Source organism: Panthera tigris, chromosome C2 (genome assembly GCF_018350195.1).
Source record: "Panthera tigris isolate Pti1 chromosome C2, P.tigris_Pti1_mat1.1, whole genome shotgun sequence".
NCBI lineage: Eukaryota > Metazoa > Chordata > Mammalia > Carnivora > Felidae > Panthera > Panthera tigris.
The window spans coordinates 86,647,712-86,671,511 of record NC_056668.1 but is presented as its reverse complement, the minus strand read 5'-3'; the positions used below and the strand labels follow the sequence as shown (position 1 = coordinate 86,671,511).

Here is a 23,800-nt window from a genome sequence, read left to right as displayed (position 1 = left end):
GCTCTAACAGATCTCATTAGTTACAGGGTATTCAAAGCCACTTTTTACCCACTCACTACTGCCTTTCCACCCAAAGCCACCCACACACAAATGACCCTTCAAAGAAGAGCTTATCTCCAACTGTAAACACAAAGAGTTAGGGGTCCCCAGAAAAAGACCAACAGACATAGCTTTCTTAAAAAGTCATTTGAGGCCCCCAGACATCTCAGGAAAGAATGTGAGAACAGCCACTATCAGGCCAGGTGACCTGACCCACATTCTAGAGTTAACTTTGCAAGATCTACACCCCTTTGAGCACTCAGATATCAGTCCAACTGGAGCCAGAGAACTGATAGAAGCAGAGGTCAGCACTACTGTTCCTTGTGACTTTGACCTGGACCTAGTTACCTTAAGATGACATTTGCCCCAACTCCATGCTGTATTTCCCATTGCCTAAACCCCTTCATGAATATGTACGCACCCTCAGCTTAAAATGTCCTCAATTTTGTCAGTCAGGGAGACACTGCTTTGGGGAAGAAACAAACAAACAAAGGTATTCTCCTTTACTTATGACAAGTAAAACCTTCCTTTTCCTGTTCTTTGGTTGTGTGTTTTGGCTCAACATTCATCAAAAGGCAAATCCAGTTTCAGGTAACAAGGCTAGTAGCATGTGGCAAGGGCTACTCAGAACAGACTATGGTATGTACCAAATGAATGAGATTTTCCAGCCCGGGTGTCCAAAAGGATGGAGGTACCATGAACAGGAATGACAAAAAGCAGTTCCCTCATCACCACCACTCTGTGGATGGGTTACTTTTGGGAGAGGCCATGGTTCCTGAACGTCCCTACACATTTCTCCTGGGTGAGCCAAAATATAAGGCCCTAGTCACTTTCAATTGGGCCATTTCTCAGGGATGTATTCGGGGCGAGCAACCTTGAGGGATGACACAATGTCTCCTCAACCCCAAGACACAGCAGGCTTGCTTCCACTTAACTGTAAAAGCAGTCAATTCCGCAAGCTCAGTGTTTCTGGGCTGTGACACAAACCCCACTGTATGTGTGGCATCCATCTAGTCCCACCTGTGTTAACCTCATAGAAACCGAAAAGCATGGGGAAATTAACACAAACCAACACCAGGATATGCTACTTGCTGTGCTGTAAGGTGGTCCTTGGTCTCTGACCAAGGAGTCTCTGTGGTCAGCTAGTATCCATGAAACAGGAATAGGCTAACTGACCGTCCTGCAAGTACTTAAAATCCCAGACACTTTGAAGTCCTTGACTCCCCGAAGGAGAAGTTCATAAGAGAGATAAGGAGTCCAGTGTGAAACACAGTGAGTTTGTGGTACCTCTTGAGATATATTGACATATAATATTATGTAGTTACTGTATAAGTTTTAAAGAATGTGATTTCTACATTGCAATATGATTACCAAGGAGTTAACTATCCTATCACACAATTACCATCTCTTCTTTGTAAAGACAACATGTAAGATCGAGACTCTTAGCAACTTTGAAGTATACGACACAGTGCAGTTGACTGTAGTCACTAGGCTGTGCATTAGACCCCCAGAGCTTATTCATCCGCTACTTGCAAACTGCATTTTCCTCCTTATGCGGATTGGTTTCCAGATCCAGCACTTGATCAACAATCTTGCCAGCACCCTAGTTGGTTGGTGCCAGCACCCCACCCTTTTATTCTGTCATACTCAACAGACAAAAATCACAACCTTCATAAACCCAACTACTTACTTTCTTTCAGCCAGTACTGAAGTGACCAAACATTGATCGAAAAAGTCAAACAGGGCATATTAGTGACACTACAAATTCATTTTACCCATCTCAAATAGGCCCTCAAAACCATCCGACAGCCTATGCAGCTTTTTATCACTTCTACTCTTACCATCAACTATTTCAGTTCCTTTGAACTCTTTAAGCTTTTGACCTTTCATACCCCCTCTTGCAGATGACTGCCTTCTACATCACAGAGAAAGCAGAAGCCATCAGACATGAACTCTTTCAATTTTCTACTACTAAATATATAAAACCACACAAACATAACTGACTTATCACATTCTCTTTCCCCTCTATTAAGACAGAGCAACTGACTTTTCAGTCATTTGGTCCAATTCTTCCACCTATGATTTAAATCCTATCTATCATCTTTTCAGTAATGTTACACTTCTGATGCTCTCTTCTAGAATATTCATGCTCTCATTTTTCCTCCGTTGTTTTAGTCTTTTAGGATGATTTTCAAACACAGAAAAAGGTAAAGATATTAGTTATAATGGACACCCATAATACCCACCACGTGATTTACAAGTTGCTAATATTGTTGTATTTACTTTACCTTATTTTTGCTGAAGTATTACAAACATCAAGACGTTCCACTCTGAAATACGTCAGCATATATCTCCAAAAATATTAGGACATTTTTCTATTTAACCATAATAACTTTAACAATCTACCAAAATTAATAGTAATTAATTAGGAGCTAATACCTAGTCCATTTTCAAATCTCCCCAATTATTCCACCACTATCTTACATCTGATTTATTCAAAATAGGATCCAATTAAGGACTATGTAGTACATTTGGCTACATCTCAAGTCTCTCCCATCTAAAAGTATCCACCACCTGCTTTCTTTTTTTTCCCCTAGAATACTGACTTACTGGAGAGAATGAGCCACTGTCCTATACAGTGACTCACATTCTGTTTACTTCCTTATGTTATTGTTGAACTTGTTTCTCCATCCTCTATCCTGCCAATCGACTGGAAGTTAGAGCTACACGCTAGATGATACTCAAGTTCAATGTGTCTGGCAGGAATACTTCCAGGTAACACTGCAGACTTCATATTATATCAGAATGAACTTAATGAAAGCTAAGATTAGTCAGTATATTTAGGTGTTAACAGCTTAGTTTATTGTAAAGTTGTGATTCCTCACTTTTACCTAGCAAACCACCACCTGTGGGTAACCTTTCACTTTCAATTGGATCCTTTCTATCAGGGTTAAACATGCCCAAGTCTCTCCCTTAAAAAAAAAAGGGGGGGGGGTGGGAGGGAGGAGAGAAAGACAAAACACCTTGATTGACATTTCACTATCACTCATACTCCTTTTCCTGTCCTCATTATGAACTCTCAAAGAGAGCTGCCTATACATAACCCCATTTCTTCACAGGAAATATAAATTCTTCAGCCTCACTCATGCCCAGCCAACTTCAGGTAAGATTAAGCAGTCATCATGGAAAAGGCAGGGGCAGTTATAAGGCAAGGGACTGTGTTGGAAAGGCTTCTAAGAGGCAAAAATCAGAGTCCTTGTGATGTTTGTACCAAATGAAAGCTAGCAGAATATGCCACCCCAAATATGGCCTAAGGATGTGGCATAGGATTATTCTGAGAAAGAGCAAACTAAGGAGAAACTGAAAACAAAAGAGAAGTCACCCCTCTGAAATGGAAATTTACATCTATAAAGAAAATTTCCATTTGTAAGGGTGTCTCCCTCTCCTACTAGGAAGAAAAAGAGGACTCTATCACCAGAAAATCTTAACCACCGGAGAACACACCAGCTTAAATCTGCACAACAAATCTTACCCTTGTTTACCCTTGCTTTTCCTGATAACCTCCAGGATTCGGCCCCTCCCCATCCACTCCCACCGGTACACTCGGTACACTTTCTTTGGTGGTTAGCTGAAGACGGTATTTAAACTGGTGCCTTGGGCTATCTAAGGGAGTTTTTCCCTGGGAATCTCCCTCGTATACCAGAGAAATACGTGTTCACAAACTTGTTTTTCTCATTTATCTTTTACTGCAGGGGGTCTCGGTCAAGAACTCAGAAGGGTAAAGGGAAAATTATTCTTCCTCCCCTACAGAGAAGACCATAATTTTTTTCTGGATGCCTAAAAAGAAATGTTCAAGCTGCCTTCCCCCCTCTTCCACATCTGCTGCTAAAAGGAGGAAATAATTTTTCACTCTTTATTTTAATATTTTTATTTATTTTTGAGAGAGAGAGAGAGACAGAGAGAGAGAGAGACAGAGACAGAGCGAGCGGGGGAGGGGCAGAGAGAAAGGGAGAGACCGAATCGGAAGCAGGCTCCAGGCTCTGAGCTGTCAGCACTGAGCCCAATGCAGGCTTGAACCCACCACCTGAGCCAAAGTGGGACGCCTAACCACTGAGCCACCCAGGTGCCCCATAATTTTTCACTCTTTAAAGCCAACTTATTAGTTCTGTCACTAAGGAGAAAGGATTATTTTGATTACACAAGCTTTCTGTTGATCTTTTCTTCTCACATAATTGCTGGATTCCTGAGAATACCAATAAAGAGAAGATCTAGCATAAACTAGATTATAAACTACTTCCATACAAGCCTAGAGGCTGACTGGGGTTAAAAAAAAAAAAAAAAAAAAAAATCAATAAGACACCCCCAAATCCTACTACATTATGTTTTGAAAGGCTAAAGGACAACCTAAGTGGTCGGTCTGTGTATTGATTATGGCTATAAAAGTTCTGAATTCTTGAGAACAATACTGTTGCATCAGGTACAATTTTAGTAAGTAGCTCCCTCAAACTATAGATCTAAAGCCAAGTAAGTCTTCAAGGGCACATATTTGACTATAACAACAGAGTCATCCAACCACTTGCTGGCCCTCCTGCAGTTACTTTACAGCCACAGTTAATAACAAATCAAGGAAATGGCAAAATATTTTTTTTTAATTGTGAATTCAACCTGAGGGTTGGGGGAAGGGGATATGAAAAGTAATGGCAGAGGAAAGAAAACCAGTAAAATAAAACAGTCACACACCACTAAAGAAATTCTCCATTGGGATGGCCAGGCCAACTGCCACATAAATTAACTCCAAATCTTCCTTAAAGTTTAAAATAATCAAGAATCCAACCTGAGAAGTAAACCAAAACATACTCTTTCACTGATCAGACCTTACATGAATTAATGACCAAAAAATGGAAGTGATTATAGACAGAAATTAAGGTTTTCATCTACGCTGGTCATGTGCCTAACAGAAAACCGAGTAGGACTTCTGAGGACTCAGATGTAGTGAACAGCCCCAAAGCTGAAGGCAGAGACAACAATTATGCTACATTTTCTTTTTGGAGATAGAGTAGGGAAGAGGTGGAGAGAGAGAGAGAGAGAGAGAGAGAGAGAGAGAGAGAGAGAGAGAGAGACAGACAGACAGACAGACAGACTCCGCAGTGTCACCACGGAGCCGGAGCCAGAGCCCGATGTGGGGCTCAGACTCACGAACTGAACCGTAAGATCACGACGTGAGCCAAAGTCTGACGCGTAACCGACTAAGCCACCCAGGCGCCTCTATGCTGTTTTTTAAAGCTTCTAACATATGAGAGCAGAATCAACCTCAAGGCTTACTGAATACCCCAACGGTCTGCGGCACACCACCATTACCCACAACACAACTGTTGACAATAATTCTTACAATGATCCATGCATACAAGAAGGCTGAGAAGAGGAGAAAAGGTCAGCTAGAAGGGTTAGCATCTTCTGTTGTGTAAGGACAGTGTATTCATGAGGAGAAGAGTTTCTCTTCTACGGAGGAGGGGGGCAGGAGGAGAGGGGGAACCAAGCCACAGATAGGGAAAAGATAATTACAAGCTAAAATTAAGATAAAGGATTAGCATCTGGAGTTTAAAGGCAATTCTCCAAACTAAGAAAAAAAGATCAATGATCCAATTGAAAAATGTACAAAGATACGAATCAGCAAATCACAACAGGAAAAACTGTGGAAGCCAATATACAAATGAAAAGATATTCAACCTCAGTAATCAGGGCAATGCATATAAAAAACTATTTCATATCTATCAGATTGATAAAATTTTATCTCAACCCAGAATTGGCAAGGTTGGGGGAAAATGCTAACTCCATTCAGGTGGGAAAACTCTCGGGAAGCAATTTGGCCAATATCTAGCAAAGGTGGTGTCTATCTTTCAATCTGACCATTCCATTTCTGAGGGCACCTGGCTAGCTCAGTTGGTAGAATATGCCACTCCTGATCTGGAGTGGTGAGTTCGAGCCCCACACTGGGTATGGAGTTCACTTAAAGGAAAAAGAAAAAAGATTTAATTCCATTTCTGGGTATAGAAGCCCTAAAAGAAACTCAAGTACATGTGCTCATGTTGCTCAAGAGTTGGGTTCATACAGTACTACTTGTAATAGCAATAAACTAAAACACTAATGCCAACCAACAGGAGAATGGATAATTATAGTGTTTTCATGTTGAATTCTATTGCAATGAAAACAAATGAACTACAGTTGTATACAATATAGATTAATCTGAACAATACTATCATGGGGGTAGGGGGAAACAAGTTCCAGAAGACACATGCCAGCATTATACTTTTTATAAAACTCAAAAACAACTAAAACGAAGAAATACATTGTTTAGGAATGCATACATATGTAATAAAAGTTTTTCAAGGTAATGATAAAACAGTACAAGGGAGAAGCACCCAAGTACAGCAGTTACAAGTGATTGTTAAGTTTTGAATTCCTGATTTGGGTATTTGCTTTACAGGTATTTATGTTTATCAATAAGCAACCAAATTTAAATACATAAAAGTAAGTCACACATGGATCCACAATAAATATTTTATAGTTAATCGAACTCTTGCACTAATTAAACAAGGAGGCTATTAGACTGAGGTGGTTCTAATACAGTAGAATACTATGTAAGCAAACCAAAACTAAGCCTGTTAATTGTCTCAAGGTTAAGAAGTCAAAACCTAAGGACAACCAATCGCAGCCAATTAGGCCTTCCAAAGAGGGAAACCACAGAAGCTAATCAACTATTCAAATAATTTTCTTGTTTTGCTTCCAGCTCTATAAAAATCTTGCCCTACCACTGCCCAAACTAAATCGATTTTTGCTTTAAAAAAGTCTTAAAATATTTAATATGCCTCAGTTTATCTTTTAACATACCTCAAGTCCAATGGCAACCATAGAAGTAGAAGGACATAAAGACAAAAAGAGGGGCACGTGGCTGGCTCAGTCATAAAAGTGTGTGATCAGGGTCATGAGTTTGAGCCCCATATGGGGCATAGAGCTTACCTAATTTTTTTTTTTTTTTTAAAGCCAAAGATAAACTGAGGCTCAGACAGGTTAAATAACTTGCTTATTAAGATTAGAGGCACAGTTGGAAACTGAATCCAAGCATGGAACCCAGGATCTCAACTACCCTACCACACTGCCTCTTTTCAAAGGGCATCTCATTAGACTTCTCTGCTGAATATGACTGATGACACTCCCTTTTTATGCACTTTACTACTACGGCTTTCATCACCCCAATTTCCTAGATCCTCCTTATACTTCACTCACTATTCTTTTTCTGTCTTTTTGTGGACTCCTTCCACCCCCATTCACCTTCTTCAATACTTTGGTTTCCCAGGGTCTATCTTTAGCCAACTGGTCAAGAAATTTCCCTCCTGGGAGGAAGGAAAGATAGAGGAATAGGAGATAATCTATGAGCCAACTACATTCCTTTACAAAACAAACAACACAACACACACACACACACACACACACACACACACACACACACACCAAGAACAAAACACACAAACAAAAAACATCAGAAGGGTAGAATGTAATTCTCAATTTCACCAATGGGGATTTTTTTACGCTAGGTCACACTGGAGCCATTCATTACAATCTCTGAAGTAGTACTGAAACTGCAGACTAAAGCAATTTTAAACTAATAATTCAATCGAAATTAGTTTAGTATAAGCACAGTGTCTTTCAGTTACCATAACTTCTTGACCAAGTTCTTTTCAACATGAACAACGGATTCATTTAACACAATTGAAATTATTATATAGTGAAAGCATTGTATGTTGAGAAGAAAGCAGCATATTGGTTATCTTTTTAAAAGTTCAGCTGTGCCAGTTACACATAATCAAAAAATACCAATGAGTCACTGTATCCAAGCCAATTTATTAAATAAATCGAAAAAAAACAACAGTTGTATAATTCAAACAACCTTCTCTCTCCACTTCTTAAAATGTCCACAGAATTTTTACTAAAGCAAGGCATTATGTAGCCTGTACAATTATATTGCTACACTGGTGAACAACCATCTTCATCTCTATGAGACAAGGAAATAGGAGTATTTTTTAGCTACTAATATTTTTCATACTACACATGAAAGCTCGTAAGGCATGAAAGAATATTTTAAATTGTACTTAAATTTAAGCATAAAACTACTTTTGCTTACTATGTCTATTCATCAGAAAAATTCAAGGCTGCTATTATAATTCTCCAATGTTCTACTTTTCTCTTTGTAGTCTTTATAATTCCTATACTTTGTAAAGCTAAAAAACAACTACAACAACAAAACCCAACCCTAAACCGATAATCAATTAGGTAAGGTATTCAAAGCTTTTATGATCATTCTTACCATGGAATTTAAAAACACATTTGCAGGGCACCTGGGTGGCTCGGTTGGGTAAGCGGACCACTCTTGATTTGGCTCAGGTCATGATCTTGTGCTTCATGAGTTCAAGCCCTGCTTCAACCTCTGCATTGACAGTGCGGAGCCCGTTTGGGATTCTGTCTCTCCCTCTCTCTGCCCCTCGCTCTCTCAAAATAAAAAACAACAACAACAAAACATACTTGCCTATCCACCCCAAGTATTCCAAATACAGATCTTCCCATGTGGCTTTTACAAGAAGTTAGCCAAAAACCTGGAGCTGCATGGGGCAAATGGATGGATACAACAGAAAAACTGAAGTGAGAGCTAACGTTAGAGCTGCTGAAACTGTAGCACGGGCATCAAGGTTTTGTTTTTTTGTTTTGTTTTTTTTGTTGTTGTTGTTTTTTTTTTGCTAGCAAATTTCTCATCGCAATTAAGTGCCCCCAAAGTAAAAAATTCCACCTCTTGAGAACTGAAGGCGGGCTGTTTTGTCTATGTTCCAGAAAATAAGATCCCACTCTTCAGTCTGTTTCCCTTCACCTAACGGTATGTTGTGGCACAGCTCATTCTTTCACCAAACGTTTACTGAATGCCTATCATGTACAATGAGTACACATGAGTAGGACAGTTCCCCAGTTCACAGTTAAGCAGGAAAAAGACATTTATGCGCATGCTTACATGGGTCCGTAACCCATTACCCTAAGCTGAAGCACCAGGTGTTTCAGATTTGGAAGTTTTCAGATTTTAAAAAGGTGTGTCCATATACTGCATAACATACCAATGGGACCCTGAGGCAGCACCCCATATAATCAAGGAGTATTTCTGCAGCAAAACATAAACACATTCACGGGGCGCCTGGGTGGCTCTGATGGTTAAGTGTACAACTTCAGCTCAGGTCATGATCTCACGGTTTGTGAGTTTGAGCCCCATGTCTGGCTCTGCACTGCCAGCTCAGAGCCAGGAGCCTGCTTCAGATTCTGTGTCTCCCTCTCCCTCTCTCTCTCTGCCCCATCCCGCTCATGCTCTGTCTCTGTCTCTCGCTCTCAAAAAATAAATAAAACATTTTTAAAAATTAAAAAAAAAATAAGCACACTCACAACTAGGGGGGAAAAATAGACTAGCAAGTTTCATGTTAGTTCAGGCCATGTTGTGGCACAAAATGAGTCCAAATCACATAAAATTTTGCCACTAAACAATTTATGAAAAAAAACAAAGAAACACTGCAGTTTTCAAAGCATTTTGGATCTCCAAATTATGGATAAGAGACTACTGACCTATAGTATATAAGAGGAAGATTACCTGGCACAAAGTTAGGACAACCCCAGAACTGAGGAGTTAGTAGGAGTTAGCCAACCAAGAGATGGCATTTATTGAGCACTATGTGCCATGCACTGTTCAAAACTCTTCACAGTAACTCATTTGAGCACTTCAAATTGACCTCAGTAGGTAGGGGTTAGTATCATCCCCATCCTACAGATGGGGAAACTACATGTTATAGAGGTTACAGCACTACCCAAGTTCATACAACCTAATAGAGCTTGCTGACTCACTCACATTATACTTACTGTGTGATCCCAGAAATTGCTTAACAGCTCTGAGTCTCGATTTCCTCTTCGGTACAGTGGAGATACCCCATGGGATTGTTTTGGGAATTAAATATACACATTCACAAAATGCCCTTGGATATTTAAGTAGGGGCTAATTTGCCCAGCAAGGGAAATATACAAAGACACTCTAACCAGAAACACTACTCAGGCCCATATCTTTATCTGGATCAACAGATATAATACAAAATACTTGAAACAAAAGAGAAAAATACAATTATTACCAGAAAGAATTTTTGTCATGGGCTCAGCATCTCAGTTATGCTGCAACATAACCACTTTGTTCTCTCCGTAACTCCTTGACAAGCACTGAAGATCCCTCCCTGGAAACTCTAGAGACTATATTCTTCTGTCTGCCAGGAGAAAACATTATCCCTATCCCCTACTATATACACCAAGACACTCTAATGAGTGTGGAGGAGAGAAAAAAGCTTCAAGGTGGGAAACAGGGTAAGAGAGAAAACATCCATTCACATGAAGGCCTTTCTCAAACTACACCCACCTTGTGAAGACATCAATTCCTGGCACACCCCAGCATGCTGCCTACCCCCACCCCAATGCCTTGAGTCTTAGATTGAAGCTTTTAATGTTATATATACCTTTCAGGTGCGTGAGGGAAGAAACGTGGTTAATAACCACTAATTAACTAAATAGCCCAAGCTGTGGTTCTCAAAGTGTGGGGACCAGAAGCATCAGCAGCACTGGGGAACTTGCTAAAAACACAAATTTTTAGGCCCTTTCCCACTCTGAGGGTGGAGCTTGGTGTTCAGTGCCCAACAAGCACTCCAGGTGTTTCTGGTGCCTCCTAGAGTTTGAGAGCCACAAGTTTAAACTCTTGTTTACCTAGGAAACCAATCTAAAACCATTTGATTGGATGAAAGTTCAAGAATGTGTTTGTTCATGCATTAAGAAGTTCCTAAAAATGCTAAATGGCATTTATATTATCTTCCTGGTCAAACAAAACATCTAAATGCTTTAAAAAATATATTTGTTGGAATACATAATTATAGAAAAAAATCATTCCCATTCTTATCAGTTTTTAAATAGAGCAGACTTATTTCCCATATCTGAATGGTGAAAATTTTTTGAATTTTTTTTTCTGAGGAATGGCTTAAGAATGGGAAGAGAGAAAAAAGACAAGGTCCCATATAAATTTCCTATTTTTCAAATACAACTTAACCATGCCTTTACAAAGAAATCGTTAACAATTCCTTGATGTATTTCAGGTGTTAGCTTCCCTTTCCTCAAGGGAAATAATGTATTTATCAATAACCTGATTTTTTTTTTTATTGTGGCAGCCACTGCCTTCTTTAAAACAATCCACCTGTAGTTGGTCTTGCTTTACTCTTTAAGAAATATAAGAATGAAATAAACTCAAGAGTTGGAAGGATGGCTTAGGAACCAGCTATCTTCTATCAGGAAATACCCATAACACCTGAAAAAAGAGATACTTGAAAAGTTTTTAATCTTCATTAAAGTAACAAAGTATGTGAAAAAGACCCCCTGTGTTTCATGTACCTCTGGAATTAATTTAAAAAGGGCCTTAGATGCTCAAATGCCAAACAAAGCTTTATGGCTTTTTGTTTGTTTGTTTGTTTGTTTGTTTAAGAACTTGTGATTAAATTTTCTTAAGTCACAACAAGATCAGGCCACACCTACTCATAAATCAATCAACAAGAAAACAAATTCTTCATCCAAGTATCATAAACAGATGCACTGAGGTGAACACTTTGGATAAGAATCAGGGGGTCTGTCATTGAACAGGATTTGTCATCTTGGTAGAAATCTAAACTGAAGTAGTAAATTCCATGACCCAATAAAATGTCATGAGTAAAAGGAAAAAAAATGGATAGGAATTCATGGAATTAAAAACAAACAGACTTTGTTTCATTCCCATACATTTTTACATTTGTGTTATAAATACGTGTGACACCTGTAGTGTTTTAGACTATTTGCCATTTATAAAAGCTGAGTGTTTAATCATAAATTCCTTGGGTTTAATTTTTAAATTACAAATTATACAAAGTATCCTTTAAATCAAGGAAAAGGGAAGGAGTCTTTGAGACAAAGGTAGTAACAAAGCTTATAATAATATCAGCTATTACATGAAAACCTAATGTAGAGTGTATGTTTTAAATATAGAGTGGATATTTTTCCATTCTTTTAGTGTATCCTACATTCATATACAGAAAGAAAATGGAAGCTTTAAGTGAATAAGTTTAGCTTTTTTCCAGTCAACATTTGGGGAAAATCTTTCAAAAGGTTTTTCTTCCTGCATTATTCCTATTATTTTTAGCTATAATTCTAAAACACGTAAGAAATGAACACTGTCCCAACCTACTGTCAATCCAACTCATGTGATTCATTCTTCTACTCAAGAAACATGTATTTAACACCTACTTACATTAGGTACAGGCACTGACCCACCGCAATCAGAAAAGTTCATCTTCTCATGAGAAAGGTAAGTAATAATCATTATATTAGGATGTAAGGGTGGAAACAGCACATATTTAGGATGTTATGTCACCAAAATTGAATGTTTCCTGAGAAAATGGCTGAACTCACCACACTAAGTTCCCTTAAACTGAAACCGTTTTTAGTATGCTTATATTTTTAGCTGTACTACCTCTTAAAGCAACAAGTTCTATAAATTCACTGGCAGCTATGTAAAATGGCAGGGAATTTCCTTTTACTTCGTCTAAAAGGACTTCTCTAAGTCCTACCATTTCTAAGTTGAGACGCCTCTGGTTTTAGCATTTTTAAGATTCTGAACCAAACATTAGGAAAATAAATTATGTAAATCATAACTTTTTCAGACTATCTTTTCTCTTATGACTTCACTCAAGTATTATTACCTCTTGGATTTTTTTTATAGGACCATGTATGGTTCATCTCCGTATCACTACGTCACACAGTCTTAGACCAGAAACCCCTTATATTTATCAGAATTGGTTATGAATTACTCTTGGTTATATCTAAAAAATGTTTAAATGAATCCTACCACTAAAGGATGAAAATATGACAACTGTGGGGGCACCTGGGTGGCTCAGTCTGTTGAGCATCTGACTCTTGATTTCAGCTCAGGTCATGATCCCCGGGCCATGGGATAGAGCCCCATGTTGGGCTCAGTGCCAAGCATGGAACCTGCTTGAGATTTCTCTCTCCCCCTCTGCCCCTCCCCTGCACAGTGGCCCGTGCAGGCTCTTTCTCTCTCCCTCTAAAAATAATAAAAAAACTTTGACTGACTTTGCAAATCAAATTGATTTAAAATAAATATGACAACTGTGGCGATCAGCATTTCATCCAACAAATGTCTGTAAGTGCCCAACAGGCATCATGATCTAGCTTATTTGCTAATTTGGCTTCACAGGACAAAATGTGATGTGCAACTAACATATTCATGGAAAGATAGCTATAATTCTATGTGTTCACAGCTTTAGTAAAAGTAAAATATGTTTTTTAAAAAAGCAAAATTAGGGGCACCTGGGTGGCTCAGTGGGTTGAGTGTCCAACTTCAGTTCAGGTTACGATCTTGCATTTCACAGGTTCAAGCCCCACATTAGGCTCTGTGCTGACAGGTCAGCCTGGAGCCTGCTTCGGATTCTGTGTCTCCCTCTCTCTGCCCCTCCCCCATTTGCACTCTGTCCCCCTCTCTCTCTTAAATATAAGTAAACATTAAAAAAAAAATTTTTAACTGGGGCACCTGGGTGGCTCAGTCGGTTAAGCGTCCGACTTCAGCCCAGGTCATGATCTCATGGTTCATGAGTTTGAGCCTCGCATCAGGCTCTGTGCTGACAGCTTGGAGCCTGGAGCCTGGAGCCTGCTTCGGATTCTGTCTCCCTCTCTCTCTCTCTGCCCCTCCCCAGCGCATGCTCGCACTCGTCTGTCAAAAATAAATAAACTTAATTAAAAAAATTTTTTTTGATAAAAAATTAAAAAGTAAAATTATCTTAAAGTTACCAATAAGTGGAAATAGAGTACAACACTCAATGTCTTTCTTTCAGTACAGTTTTCATTCTTTCTAACACAAAGCCATAATGCCTAGGCACAAAGTAAAACTTTTTCTTAATAATTAAAAAGCAAATACACCTATGTGGTATTGGTCTGAGACGAACAGATATCCACGAGTGCTACTTCAGGATCACACTTTATTTACAAAAACATCATATGATTGCTTTCCTGGGTTTAGACTAACAGCTAATAACCCACACTAGCTATTCGTGATTCCACTCCATCCTCAACTCCCTCCAGGACCACTAATGTTCTCAAAATCCATCAATACATCTTATCTCTCCCAAGCGGCTTGAACAGTGTTTCCTTTTTTTTTTTTTTTTTTTTTTACATTTAGACATATTTGGTTTTATTCTATTGCTCTGATTCTCCTACTGATGTTTTCATCCTGCAACACTCACTATCACATATACCAATATAGCTCACTCCAGCAGCATTAAGGAAACACGCATTACTCCTGATGTTTCATCATCCCTTCACAACATGTCTCACCATCATCTCTAAAAACTTTACAAGGATTGTTTCCTCACTGAAAGTTAGCACAAAACCATGGGTGAAATTTACGTATGAACATGTCTCCCCTTCTTTATATCCTAAGTCACAGAGAAGTATTTCCCTGTTTTTAAGTATTTTTTTCCCCAAAAGCTTCCCTAGTGGCACATTAATTAATGAAATAATGAAATCCCTTGTTGATAAATTTTAGTTCCCATAAAGGTTAACATATAACCATAAAAATTAATATCTAAGGTTTAAAAATTTTAAATATCAACTGTTTTTGCTTTTCATATCATGGACACAAGACCACATTTTTTTTTTTTTTAATATTTACTTATTTAAGTAATCTCTACATCCAATGAGGGGCTCGAACTCACAACCCCAACATCAAGAATCACATGCTCTTCCAACTGAGCCAGTCAGGCACTCCAAGACCACATTTTCTCAAAAATTTTATTCCTTCCCCCACAACAGCTTCCCCAGAGACCCAATTCATAAGTAATGCACATAATGAAGATCCCTTGTTGATGAATTTCAATTTCAATGTCTACCATTTTTCCATTAAGCACATAATTTAATTTACAGAAGTCTAGCAAATAAAAAATGTTTAAATTACTTCCTTATAAAAACCTGGTCACTATAAGCCTTGTGAACTATCCTACATACAATGTATAATCTATGCCAGTTAGACAACAAAGTCTCATTCTGCTTAAGCTGCATTACTGGATTTTTAATTTCACATAACCAAATAGTTAAAGCCCAATTTTCATTCGTTAAGCAATTCCAGGGTAATGGTGTGTAGGTGGGGAACTCATAAAAATTGAAGGGGAAAAAATGAGTCAAGCCATTGCTAAATGTAACCATAACAAAAGTATCAGAAATTCTTATACACAAGCCAAGAGACAAATAGCTCTTTGAGCACAGGAACCACTGTCTTCATCTTTGTCTATTCCAAAGTAGTGTTCTCATTCTATGTGGTACAGATTCTATCAATTTCTCCATAGCTACTAAAAAACTAGATGATGAAGAAGAAACAGTAAGACTTCTAAAAACACAGTATTTCTGAATAAGTAAGAATGAATGTTTAAGGACAGTCACTATCCAATTGTTTATATAACAAAAAATTGCAAAAAAAATTACAAACATAAAACAGCAAAGCAGATGTGGCATAACCATATGATGAAATATTATGTAGCTGTTTAAGATGAGAACATCAAAGCTCTAAATACTTGCAAAGATGCCAGTACTAATGACACCCCTGAACAAATGCTCCCTTCTGGGGTTCCAACTGTAAGATAAGCGTTTCAGTGGGTGTTTGCCCTTAATATATTAAGTTAATATATTAAGTTTCCTTGGTAAAAACTATACAGCACAGGAAACAACCCTGCAAAGCCAAAATGGGGAAGGGGCAGTAATTTAAGCTGTGTATTGCCTTAAATATTAAAGATGGACATTAAGAGAAACTTTAAATTTACATTATTTTAGCAAGTCAGTAGCACATGGGTGTTAAAATCATTTAATGTGATTGCCACTTCAAAACGAATTAAATAAGATATAATTTTCAGCAATTCTAGAAGGCTCTCCACAATGCATACTGGAAAAATGGTATTGAGGAACATATATTGTTCATCACAGCACAATAGGAAGGCTGTGGTGAAGCATAAATATTAAGAGTGCTGCCTCTAGTCTAGACTGCTTCTAATCCCTCTAGTGTTGGGGTTTGAATACTGGCTTCTCCATTGGTATATGTTACTGACATACGGAAAAGTCAAAAGATGAACTGAAATTAATATTAATATTACTAAAAGTGGAAAAATATTAAAAATATTTTAATAGAACGAAGTATATTTAAACAGGAATTATGTTAAGTAATCAAAACATTTTGGAGATAAATAGGTTTTTTTCTTCATCCTAGATATCTCTTGAAATCCAAATATTGCCATTTCTTGTCAATCTTTCCAATATTAATAGGCGAATTGAGAGGCTTATCAAAAATTAAAATTTTTTACATCTTTGTAATTTAGAAGTTAATTATCCAGTTTGTAGTCAAGGTTCTTCACTTTTTGTTTCTTCCTAGTAACCTATTGTTCTCCTCTGCTGGTTATCTGTGTTACCTCCACCAGAGGGCAGACAAAAGGAAGGTGAAGCTGAGAAAATTGACAACTTGATAACTTCCAGAGAAGCTAAGCAGTATCACCAAGAAACTTCAAACAGCACTAACATTACAGGATTCTCTGAGACAGTCTTCTCCATTTGAAATAGTATTAAATAAAAAAAAAAAAAAAGTTGGCAAATATTAATCTATGCATTTATTCATTCATTCAACAAATATCTGAGTTCTAACCACATGCCAGGCACATTCCAGGCTCTAGGGATTTAGCAGTCAACAAAACAAACAAAAGGTCCTGTTGTCATGGAGCTTTATTCTATATCTGTCTAGGAAACAGATAATAAAGCACATAAATAAACAACAATTTCAAGTACAGATAAGTACTATGCAAGAGAAAAGAAACTGCAAGAAGTTAGTGACAAGGAAGGCTATTTTTAAATAAATTAATCTGTAAAGCCTGAATAAAATGATCAAATGAGCCATGCCTTAAATGGGAGAACAGCATTCCAGGAAGAATATACAGTAAATGCAAAGGTCCTGAGGCACAAACTAACCTGGCATGCAGAATCAACAGCAGAGATGATAGGCTAGAGGGGAGTACACAAAGCAGAAGAGATTAGGTGGGTGGGCATGTAATCATGTAGGCCTTCAGACCACAGTAAAACTTCAGACTTTATCTAATAACAATTGGTTCTGCTGACTGAGACTGGAAGCAGAAAGACCAGTTAGGGGCTACTGCTGTAGTCCAGGCGAGGGAAGATGGTGGTTTGAGGCAAGGGTAGTGGCAGTAGAAATAAAATACAGCCAAATTTGAAATAATATTTAAGTCACAACCCATTATAATTGCCAATGGAGGAACAGATGTAGGATGAGTGAAACAGGAGAATTAAAGAGAACTCAGGATTGTTAGCCTAAGTGGCTGGGTAGATGATGACACCAGTTACTGAGGAGATTACACAGCCAGTGAAGCAGGATGAAAATCAGTCAGTGTCCCAAAAGCCAAGGGAAAAATGCTTCAATAGGAAGAAGTTATCTATCACCTGTGTTAAATGCAGCTGAGAGATCTAATGTGGAAGGACTGACATTGCTGGTGACCTTGAGAAGAATGGCCTCTTCTCAGCACAGGAAGGATAAAGTCTCTCTGGAACGAATTCAGAACAAGAGGGGAGTTGAGCAGGTACAGCTTACATGGACTCCTTCAAAAATGTTTTTGTTGTTTTGGGACACAAAGTAACTTTATTATTTTTTGAAGTTTTATTTTTTAACATTCCATTTTTTAAATTTAAAACATAAAGTTGAAAAAAGTAAAGAGAAAAAACAGACGAACATTAAGGGAAGGGAAACAAAAATAATATAAAAACAGGGAGGGGGACAAAACAGAAGAGACTCATAAATATGGAGAACAAACTGAAGGTTACTGGAGGGGTTGTGGGGGGGGGATGGGCTAAATGGGTAAAGGGGCACTAAGGAATCTACTCCTGAAATCCTTGTTGCACTATATGCTAATTTGGAGGTAAATTTTAACAAAGAAAAAATAAAATTAAAAAAAAAGAAAAAGAAAAAAGTAGTATAGTGAATACTCTTAGACTCTTCACCTAGATTCAGTAATTGTTAATATTTGCCATGTTTGCTTGATCAAGTTCCTTCTTCATATATAATAATTCTTATTGCTCATCCGTTTGAAAGTAAATTGAAGATATTCTGGCCATTTAGTCCTAAATAATTCACTGTGTATCTTCTAAGAACAAGGACACTCTCTTACATAACCACAGCACAATTATCATATTCAGGAAACTTAACAGTGATGTAATACTATTATTTAATATTTGGTACATATTCAAATTTTGCCAATGTCCTGATAATAGTCTTAGATCAACTGGATTTTCCAATCCAAGATCCAATCCAGGATTATGCACTGGATTTTACTGTCAGGTCTCTTAAATTTCCTTTAATCTGCAACAGTTCCTTTGCCTTTGTCTTTTATGATATTAACATATTGGAAAAGCACAAGCTAGTAACTCTGTAGAATGGCCCTCAGTTAAGGTCCCTCAATTGTTTCCTCTACATAGATTTTGATTATGCACTTTAGAAAAATACTGATGTCCCCAGTCCAAACACACCAGGAAGAATCTGTTTATCCCACTATTGGTGATATTAACACTGATCGCTTCACTGAGATGGTGTCTGCCAGATTTCTGTACTGTGAAGTTATTGCTTTTCCCCTTGGTCATTAACCTCTGGAGAGACCACTAGAAACTGTATTAATATCCTTTCCCCATCAAACTTTCTCCATTAGTAACATTTGCCTGAATCAACGTGACCATGGTGGTTACAAGCTAGTCACTTTATGAATTCTCTTGCTCCTTCTACATTTTTATTGGCAGTCTACTTGAGAGTGCTTTCCCCTTTCCCTTATTTATCATGAACTTGTGGGTTCTTATTTTATTCCATAGGTTACAATCCATTACTATCATTATTCATTTCGAGGCTCAAATTTTCCCAGATTTAGCCGTTCAAGCTAGTTCCTATGTCCTTTTGATATGCCACCACCATTTTGGAGAACAATTCCTTACTTTGTGTTCTAGGCTCGTCTTCTACTTTCCCTGCCCCAGCCCTGGAACCAGCCACTTAGATATGGGCACTACTTGTGCTCACTGCTACTAGGGTGCCATTCTGTCTACACCTGTTCATCAGGCAGAGCTAGGAAATATATGATAACTCTAATTCCAACCCAACACCAGAGAGTGTTTCACTGTCTTCTTCCACTCCATATCTTTATTTCCCTTCTCCCACAGTGTAAACCCTACCTCAAAAAATATCAATGAATTTACTCATTTGCTCATTCCTACAGCACATACAAAATAGTTCAAGAACTGCTTTTTTTCCTACAACCATAAAAAACCAGTTTGCTATACCAGGTTCAAGTTGGTTTTGTTGTTGTTTTGCAGTCCTTTCTATCTTTAGATTAAGGGTAGATAGTCCAAGTGTTGTGTTAAAGACTTACTTGGATTTTTCTTTTCTTCAGAGAGTTCATGTTATTCACTGAAATATAGCTGGTTCATTTGTTGCTGTTTATATTCAATTTTGGAGGTTTTTTGCTTTCAACCTTGTTAATTTTATTTTTGAACATATAAAACATAAACAAGTTTCCAAAACTCAAAACTATACAAAAAGATATAATTGCCACAGTGCTGTTCCCTCCACTGCCTTCTACTCAGTTCCTACCCACCCCCTGTAGATGACTAATTACGTTCTGGTTATCCTTGCCTGTATTTATTTTTGTTCTATCAAAAAATTATGCTTTCTCAAAAAAAAAAAAAAAATTATGCCTTCTCAAAGTGGAGCCAGAGAAGTGGGGCAGAATACTGGATCAAGAAAATAATTTTAAGATGAGAGACATAACAATGTTTGTATAATGATATAAATGATTCTGCAGAAACTGAATTGAAATTGTAGTAGAGACAGGATAACTGCAGGGGTAAACATCTATCAAAATATCATCTGGCTTAATTTGAGGAATCTAAGAGGGTTCCCATAGTCCAAAATAGATTGCCATACTGTGTATAACCTTCCAAAATAGTTGTATCTACGGCTCTAGAAAACCCACATTAATAGGGGGTTATTATTTTGGAAGAATCATCAAGCTTTCACCACCTATTAATGTCGACAGGAGAAAATCTGCCCTCGCAAGAGGAGGTCTTGAACCCTGAGCCAGACATTTAACCAGGAATAAAGAAGTGAGAAGAGAATGGTTGACATGAGAATCTGTATAACAACACAGACGGATAATAATGATAATGCTAGAAAAACAAATCTGTATCTCTGGCATGTCTTGGAAAATTTACAAATATGCTAACGAGTAATTGAGGGTCATTCCTCATGTCCTGGCACTAAGTCAATGTGGCACAGAGGAAAGAACGTGGACTTCAGATTCAGAGAGGTCTGGCCTTGTATCCCAGATGAGTTACTTAACAGCTACATCGACCATCAGCAGTTACTTAACATCTCAGGGGCACAGTTTCCTTACCTTTAGAACTGAATAATGTCCCCTTTGCCAAGTTCATGTAAGACATAAAGAGAAAAATGTATAGCATCACCCCCTGGACCAGAAGAAATGTCAAATAAATAGTTCCTATAATAAATACAGGCAAAACCAGTCAGCAAGGTAAAGAAACTAGTGACACAGTGCACTTTAGTAACATGCCTGAAAAAAATCAGAAATCACACCATCTCAGGCAGTACTTGCTAAGGGCAAAAAAATGTCCGATACTTTGTTCCAATTCTCAATTTTCAAAATGTCCCAGAATCTATTTTTAAAGTGTAAAAATATGTGCTGACATACTAAAGCGCCAATGACTTTAAAGAAACAATTCTGGGGAGATGTTGATCAAATGGTACAAACTTCCAGTTATAAGAAAGTTCTGTGGATGCATGGTACCGCATGATTACTATGGTTAACACTTTATTCTATACTTGAAAGTTGCTAAACACACACACATACACACATAGGTAATTATGGAAGGTGATGGATGTGTTGACTAACCTTACTATGGTCACCATTTTGCAATACATGAGTATCAAGTCAACACGCTGAATATCTTAAACTTCTACCATGTTAGATGTCAATTATATCTCAGTAAAGCTGGAAAAAATAATAAAAGTAATTCTACAGATTAACAAAGACCAATGACTCAGAATAACCACCAAAATAATGCCTATGGCTCACAAAGAGATGAACCTGAATGTATTGCAAGCCACATTAACCAATTTTATAATTTTATAAATGTGTATGCACAAGAGGGTTAACCACGTTCAATAAAACGGTATTTTAAAAGTTTCCATTTCAGTTTCAAATTCATCTGCAAACCAAAATGCAACATGGAAAATCTTAAAATGATCTTTAGCCAAATACTGAAATACACAATAAACCTTCAGAGCCTAGGATCAGTAATAAAAGCCCCACACTAAAGAGTCTTAAAATGTACAATGGAAAAGACACTCGAAGCATACAATTTTATGTATCCAAACCGTCCTTTTCCTCCACGTCTAGAAATGACTTCCCTTTCATCTTAAATAAGCAGTGTGTGCTCGTGTTCTAGGAAAATGTACTCTAAGGTCACAATCTCAGTTTGCAACACTAAGAAGGAATGATAATAAAGCGTTCTGACCAACAATTAAATCTCGAATGTCTTAAGAAAACTTCCCAGTAGGGTGCTTTATCCAAACGCCGCCGAGCTATTCAGTCCGTGGCGGAAAGAGAGAAAGATGTATCCACATCCTCTACTAAAAGAGAAAGGGAAGGAGTGGGAGAAAAGGGGGAGAAAGACAGAGGCAAGATAACAAAGCATCGCTTCTATAAACAAATTCAAGTCTGTTTTTAAACTTTTGGAAATTCAGTCTTGCCTTACCGTATAGCAATAAACATCAAAGTAGAAGGCAATCATTTATGTTTTGAAGGAGAAAAAGAATGTGGAGAGAAAAGAAAAACATTTTACCATGTTCAGAATTTACAAGAATTCCTATCCACTACCCCCTCCCCAATAATGGACATATCATTTCCAAAATAAATTTAACACGAAACCACTAGTCTCATTTTTAGCACTAAGCGGAAAACTTTTATGAGCTTTCCCAGAGCTCTCCACCCAGTAACCCTTCTGGGCAGTCCCGAATAACCGCTATTTTCGGGCAACCACGAGCTCGCGCTCTGAGTCCTCCTGAGGGGCCTCGGGGCGTGGGGAGGGAGCTGGGGGGTCTGGGGGTCTGGAGGCCAGGGACTAATGGGCCGCTCCCTCGCTTCCCAGAGCGAGCGGTACGAGCCCCCCAGGAAGTGCCCGAGGCGGCGGCCGAGGGGCTGGCCCCCGCGCGGCAGCAGAGCGCGACCAAGGCGCGCCCGCCCCGTCCCTCCCGGGCAGGCTCCGGCAGCCCGGGACGCCCGAGCCGGCCAGCCCCGCGCCACCGGCCGGCGGCGTTCCGCCGGGACGGGGGCCCCGCGGCGCCTCACGCCCCCTGCGGGAAGCCCGGGGCCCCCGCGTGGGGCGCACCCACGAGATGCAGCTCGCGCGATCGCCGCCTACCTGAAAGGAGTTGGGCTCCGCGTCGACCGGCCGCTGCTGGGTCCGCGGGGCGCTCAGCAGCCCCCCGTGCGCGGAGCCGGCGTGCAGAGCGCAGCGCACCGCCGAGACCAGCGCTGCCGAGATCCGCCGGCCACACCCAGGCCCGCACCGCCCAGCAGCCAACTCCGCGACGCGCCGGGCCGGGGCGGAGACGTGGCTCGAGGCGCGAGGCGCGAGGCACGAGGCGCGCGGCCCCGCTGGGGACGCGCCGCGGCCACGCGCACACCCAGGAGCGCGCGCCGCCCGGGCGGGGACGGGGGGCGAAGGCGGCGGGTGCCGCGCGCAGCTTCTGCTTCCTATTTTCTCTCTCGTTTCCTGCTAGAAGAAGAAGAAAAACATTAATTCCCAGGCAGTTTCGTTTTCTTGTCGTTGTGGCGCCTGGACGCCGGAGCACACTTCTGAGTTGCGCCCGAGTGGTGTGGCCGGTTTCCTTCCTGGCACCATAGAAGCCTCACTTTGCTCGTGGCAGGATGGGGGGCGGGGGGGCGCTGACTTAGAAGACCCCAAGTCCCCGTTAGGTTTAACAGTCTGGAATTCTCCGTGTAAGAAAGTCAACTGGAGTCCAGAGTCCTACAAAATTGTATTGCAAGCCCAGCTCTACCGTCGCTGGGCGGTTGATCGTGTACATCTCAGGTAGTCAGCTTGGTCATTGGCAAAAGGATAGTGATACCTGCCTCATAAAGGTGCTGACATACTAAATGAGGCACCGTTTGCACAGAGCCTGCCTCCAAATAAATGATCAATACTTGGAAGTTATTGTTACTATCGTCACTGATGAAAGTAGGCCTTTCAGATAACCCTGGCAAGTCGCTCATCTCGGCGTGAGTTAAAACATCACACAAAGCATCTCAACCGACTTCCCCCCCCCCCCCGACATTTCTCCGGGTGTTTCAGGTTTAAAATGTCATAAAATGAATGCAACTATCCAATTTGCTTCCTCTGAAGTCAGTACCGCCCGGGAGCAGTTTTCCTCTCCCCACCCCCATCTTTCTTCTGAGTTAATTCCAGTTTGACAGACTGTTGCTATAGCATTCCTTCTCTGACGTCAAAC

General features: G+C 39.4%; 1 protein-coding gene across 1 annotated transcript in view; it reads right to left on the bottom strand.

The window, feature by feature from the left end:
- The window catches only part of GNB4 (G protein subunit beta 4), a 58,501-nt gene extending 35,601 nt beyond the window's left edge, over positions 1–22,900 (bottom strand). The window contains exon 1 of the mRNA XM_042956938.1: positions 22,711–22,900. The gene's annotated coding sequence lies outside the window, so the exon portion shown is untranslated. The remainder of the gene's footprint in view (positions 1–22,710) is intronic.
- Between the last annotated feature and the right edge of the window lie 900 nt (positions 22,901–23,800).